This window comes from Triticum aestivum, chromosome 7A, assembly GCF_018294505.1.
Source record: "Triticum aestivum cultivar Chinese Spring chromosome 7A, IWGSC CS RefSeq v2.1, whole genome shotgun sequence".
In the NCBI taxonomy this organism is placed as follows: Eukaryota; Viridiplantae; Streptophyta; class Magnoliopsida; order Poales; family Poaceae; genus Triticum; species Triticum aestivum.
In genome coordinates this window covers 636,012,830-636,019,205 of record NC_057812.1, presented here as the reverse complement: position 1 = coordinate 636,019,205, position 6,376 = coordinate 636,012,830, and positions in this window count along the sequence as shown.

Genomic DNA, 6,376 nt, shown 5'->3' with positions numbered 1-6,376 from the left:
ACAACGTAACTGGGTGATTATAAAGGTGCTCTACAGGTATCTACGATGGTACTTGTTGAGTTGGCATAGATCAAGATTAGGATTTGTCACTCCGATTGTCGGAGAGGTATCTTTGGGCCCTCTCGGTAATGCACATCACTATAAGCCTTGCAAGCAATGTGACTAATGAGTTAGTTACGGGATGATGCATTACAGAATGAGTAAAGAGACTTGCCGATAACAAGATTGAGCTAGGTATTGAGATACCGACCATTGAATCTCGGGCAAGTAACATACTGATGACAAAGGGAACAACATATGTTGTTATGCGGTTTGACCGATAAAGAGCTTTGTGGGAGTCCTGGATTAGGGGGTCTCCGGACAGCCGGACTATCTCCATTGGCCGGATTGTTAGACTATGAAGATACAGGATTGAAGACTTCGTCTCGTGTCCGGATGGGACTCTACTTGGCGTGGAAGGCAAGCTAGGTAATACGGATATGTGTATCTCCTCTTTTGTAACCGACCTTGTGTAACCCTAACCTCTCCGGTGTCTATATAAACTAGAGGATTTTAGTCCGTAGGACAACATACAATCATACCATAGGCTAGCTTCTAGGGTTTAGCCTCTCCGATCTCGTGGTAGATCTACTCTTGTACTACCCATATCATCAATATTAATCAAGCAAGACATAGGGTTTTACCTCCATCAAGAGGGCCCGAACTTGGGTAAAACATTGTGTCCCCTGCCTCCTGTTACCATCTGCCTTAGACGCATAGTTCGGGACCCCCTACCCAAGATCCGCCGGTTTTGACACCGACATTGGTGCTTTCATTGAGAGTTCCTCTGTGTCGTCACCGTTAGGCTTGATGGCTCCTACTATCATCGATAGCGATGCAGTCTAGGGTGAGACTTTTCTCCCTGGACAGATCTTCGTGTTCGGTGGCTTTGCATTGCGGGCCAATTCGCTTGGCCATCTGGCGCAGATTGAAAGTTACGCCCCTGGCCACCAGGTCAGGTTTGGAAGCTTAAACTACACGGCCGATACCCGTGGAGACTTGATCTTCGATGGATTCGAGCCTCTGCCTTGTGCGTCACGCGGTCATGATGAGTACGATTTAGCTCTACCATCGGACAGTGTTCAGGAGATCGCACAGGCAGCCGCTCTGACCCTCAATTCGGAGCCAGTTGCATCGTCCATGGACGGGTGGATGGACCCCGCCACGGAGGCCTTACCCTCAGCGGCGATTGAGCCAAACATCGACCTTACCTTACACGAGAGTCGTGTTGTTAGACTGTCGGATCCTTCTCCGGCCACGGACTCTGAGCCGTCTGCGCCCGTTCCTATCGAATCTGATTGGGCGCCGATCATGGAGTTTACCTCTGTGGATATTTTTCAGCACTCGCCCTTTGGCGACATACTGAACTCATTAAGGTCTCTCTCCTTGTCAGGAGGATCCTGGCCAAACTATGTCCGGCAGGACTATGATACGGACGACGAAGAAATTTGCGGCCCACCCACTACCCACTTAATAGCCACTGTCGATGACTTAACCGACATGCTCGACTCCGACTCCGAATACATCGACGGCATGGACGACGATGCAGGAGACGAACAGGAACCACTGCCCCAGCGCACTGGATGCCCACTTCACCACAAGACGTATACATGGTGGACACACCAAAGAAAATGACGACGAGGAACGGAAGGACGTCATGAAGGGTTGTCCCTCGAGAAGCAGTCAAAGCAGCGACGTAAGAGCTGCCCCAAATCCCGCCTCGGCAGAAACAACAATCATACAGACCCAGCATTGGAGCAGGGTGAACCATTCGCCGAACCACGGCAATACGGAGAATCAAACCGAACAACCCGACTCTGTCAAAGATAATAGTCCGGACGACTCACACCAGACAGGACACCCGGAGCAACAGAATGCCCATCAAAGGCTTGTTGCCACTGCGAGGAGTCTAAAAAAGCAGAAGCAAAGGCTCAAAGCTGCGCAAGACACACTCCAAATCAGATGGAGTAAAAGTACTCAATACAACAGCAAAGTACGCGGTAATCGCCCTACCAAGAGCTACCCAAACGGAAGTTGCTACCTGAATTCGATGAGGAGGCCTTAGATCCCCCACAACCAAAAATCAAAATAGCCATCTGGCCGGATAGGCGACCTCACGGCCAACATAGAGCGGCAAACAACGCCGCACATAAGCCAATACGCGATCCACGCGAGGACTCGCATCAAAAGGACGGCACAACCAGATCCATCTATGGACCACATAAGCGCGCTCCAGCATACAACGCAACACAACAAACATCCGAAGAACGCGGTGCACCCGGATATAGGGGTGCCGCACACCCCCTATGTTTCACCGATGAGGTGCTGGATCATGAATTTCCAGAGGGATTCAAACCCGTAAATATAGAGGCATACGACGGAACAATACACCCTGGGGTTTGGATTGAGGACTATATCCTCCATATCCATATGGCTTGAGGAGATGATCTCCACGCCATCAAGTACTTACCCCTCAAGCTCAAAGGGCCAGCTCAGCACTGGCTTAAAAGCCTTTGCGAAAACTCCATTGGAAGCTGGGAAGAGCTCGAAGACGCTTTTCGGGCAAATTTTCGAGGGACTTATGTCCAACCTCCGGATGCGGACGATTTGAGTCATATAACTCAACAGCCCGGAGAGTCAGCCCGAAAACTTTGGAATATGTTTATTAATAAAAAGAACCAAATAGTCGACTGTCCGGACGCCGAAGCCTTGGCAGCTTTTAAGCATAGCGTCCGTGACGAATGGCTTGCCAGACACCTCGGCCAAGAAAAGCCGAGAACAATGGCAGCATTAACAAGCCTCATGACCCGCTTTTGCGCGGGTGAGGATAGCTGGCTAGCCAGATGCAGCATCAGCGACCCAAGTACATCCGAAGCTAGAGATGGAAACGGGAAATCATGGCGCAATAAAAAACGCCGGAATAAAGAAGACAACACGAAGAGCACGACAGTAAACGCCGGATTTAGAAGCTCTCGGCAAAGTCAGCAAAATCAGCCCTCTAAAGGCACCAGAGACGAACTGTCCAGCCTAAACAAAATTCTGGACCAAGTATGTCAGATCCATAGCACCCCCGGTAAACCTGCTAATCATACGCACAGAGAATGTTGGGTCTTCAAGCAGTCCGGCAAGCTCAACGCCATACACAAGGGCGAGGATACACCAAGCGAAGACGATGATGAGCCTCCCAAGCAAGACACTGGGGAACAAAAGAAGTTTCCACCAGAAGTCAAAACAGTCAACGCGTTACACGTGATCAAGGGGAGAAACAAAGCGGCACTCCCAGAAAAATATGCCCAAAGGCCTATCACCGTGAAGTCCTGCCACTAGTCGTCTCAACCGATCACTTTCAACCATCGTGATTACTCAGCCAGTATCCGGCGTGCAGGATGGGCTGCCCTGGTATTAGACCCAATAATTGACGGATACCACTTTACACGAGTCCCGATGGACGGTGGCAGCAGTTTAAACCTGATATACCAGGATACAATCCGCAAAATGGGGATAGACCCAACGAAAATTTGCCACAGCAATACTACCCTTAAAGGAGTAACACCAGTCCCATGGGCTCATTGCACTGGCTCCCTGCTACTAGAGGTTATATTCGGCTTCCCCGATAACTTCCGTAGCAAAAATTTAACATTCCACATTGCTCCGTTCCAAAGTGGCTATCAAGCACTACTTGGACGCGAAGCTTTCACTCGCTTTAATGCAATACCGCATTACGCTTCCCTTACGCTTAAGATGCCCGGTCCACGTGGCATCATTACAGTGAATGGAAATATTAAGCGATCCCTGCGAGCCGAAGAGAGTGCGACTGCCTTGGCAGCCGCATACTAAAAATGGCCTCACCAGCTAAAGCATTTGATAGGTCGTCAAGACCACGGACACGGTTACACGAGTCCGGTGCAGCTATATGTAATTCATACCGGATTGATGGCCACACCCCTATTACAAATACAAGGGGCTCAACGCGCGCAGACAAGTGGCATTTTTACTCATCTTTAATTATACATGGTTTCTTTAAAAACTACCTTTCTGCACAACAACTTTTCACCTAAGTTCCTCTCTTTTACAGATGACCATCGTGCTACACGCATCCAGGATATGGCACAACGGAGACACAGGCGTAGACGTGCAACCGGGACCCGCTCCAAGGATTCTTTTTAGATTAAGACCCTGCGTAAACCTTTTTTACTGTCTCTTGTTGATACACATCCCTCGGATTCTCAAGTACAATTGAGAAGGATGCTGACGTCTTGGCATGTGGCCACGTCAGAATAAACGCCCGTACCTGGACACAAGGGGCTTCTTACAAAGGGCACTATTTAGGCCCGGTTTATACCATAAAGACCGAATACCTTAGGGAGTGTTCGGCGTCGCGAGTTTGGCCTTATATGCATCAGCTCTGGATCATGTCTTTGGTCAAATGTTGGGTTTGCCCGGCTCCAGTGTTTTGGTGCCTTACATTCCGTTCTATCGGCTAAGGCAGCACCAGGAGAACTACTGCGATTGTGCCCTGGTTCGCCCAGACGAGCACCTCGGTACAGAAAGCCGAAAACTGACTGTCATGATATAGCACGAGACTGGTCAACCACTCGATGACATATCAGAATGTTAGAATTCCTCCGCTTTAACGAAGGGCCGTTTCTCGGCCAGGCATATACGCACCCCGAGTTTGGGAGAGTGCGGAGCCACCAGGGGCTATATAGTAGCCCCACCGCCAAACTCCTATGGCTAAGTGAAAGTGGTAAAGCATCATAGTCCGATTGCCTCGTTCGCTGCGCTATCACCTCCTTAATAGGACCAAGACATTGGGTTAAGTGTGAACACGCATTTTCTGCGAACACCTCCGCATTATATGTGTGGGGGTTGACGCCGACGACTGCAATCTTTTAGGTTATATACATATATACATAAACGGACGCACAGGAGGCATCTTATTACTTTATGACAAAAGTATAAATACAGCCTTACTACATTTCATAAAAACATTGTGCTTACAATGGGAATACATGTCACTCAAACATAATATTTTTCGAGCATTGGGACTCTATTAAATGAGCACCCTCAAGAACCTCTTCAAAATAGTGCTCGGCAGCTACTCGGCCTATGGCCGAACCTTGCGCCGCAACAGTGGTAGCATCCATCTCCGCCCAGTATGCCTTGACACGGGCAAAGGCCATCCGCGAGCCTTCTATGCACGCCGACCTCTTCATCACATTGATGCGCAACACCGCACCAAGGAACTGCTGCACTAAGATGAAATAGTTGTTCGGCTTCGGCTTCTCCGGCCACAAATGATCTACGATGGACCTCATGGCAAGTCCGGACAACCTATTAAGTTCGGCCCATTCGGCTAGTTGATCAGTCAAGGGAAGCGGACGCTTTGGAACGTCAAATTGCGACCAGAATAGCTTGTCCACTTCACGATTTGTCTGATCTCAGAAGTATTCGACCACATCGACAGAGCTTGCCGCCAAGTCCATATATGCGTCTGCCGAACTCCACAGCCGATCCAGAGGGGCATACCGTGGATCTTCGAACTTCCTCTGCAGCAGAAAGGGCTTCCCAGCCACAATATCCCTGGCTTCGCGCAGCTCCTCCTTCTTCGCCCTCATAGCAGAGCGAGTGTCTTTGGTCACCATCGTGGCCTTTTCAAGGTCCGCTGCCTTCACTCTGTTCTCCTTTTCAAGAAACTGGCAACGGTCGGCAGTGTCTTTTAATTCTACGGCCATCTTGGCCATCTTCTCTTTGCTTTCGCAATGCGCGGCCTTCTCGGCTCTTAACTCTTCGGCCGCTGAGGGAGTCCTGGATTAGGGGGTGTTCGGGTAGCCGGACTATACCTTCAGCCGGACTCCTGGACTATGAAGATACAAGATTGAAGACTTCGTCCCGTGTCTGGATGGGACTTTCCTTGGCGTGGAAGGCAAGCTTGGCGATGCAGATATTCAAGATCTCCTACCATTGTAACCGACTCTATGTAACCCTAACCCTATCCGGTGTCTATATAAACCGGAGGGTTGTAGTCCACAGGCAATCAACTCCATATACAACAATCATACCATAGGCTAGCTTCTAGGGTTTAGCCTCCTTGATCTCATGGTAGATCTACTCTTGTACTACCCATATCATCAATATTAATCAAGCAGGACGTAGGGTTTTACCTCCATCAAGAGGGCCCGAACCTGGGTAAAACATCGTGTTCCCTACCTCCTGTTACCATCTGGCCTAGACGCACAGTCCGGGACCCACTACCTGAGATCCGCCGATTTTGACACCGGCATTGGTGCTTTCACTTGAGAGTTCCTCTGTGTCGTCGCCTTTAGGCCCGATGGCT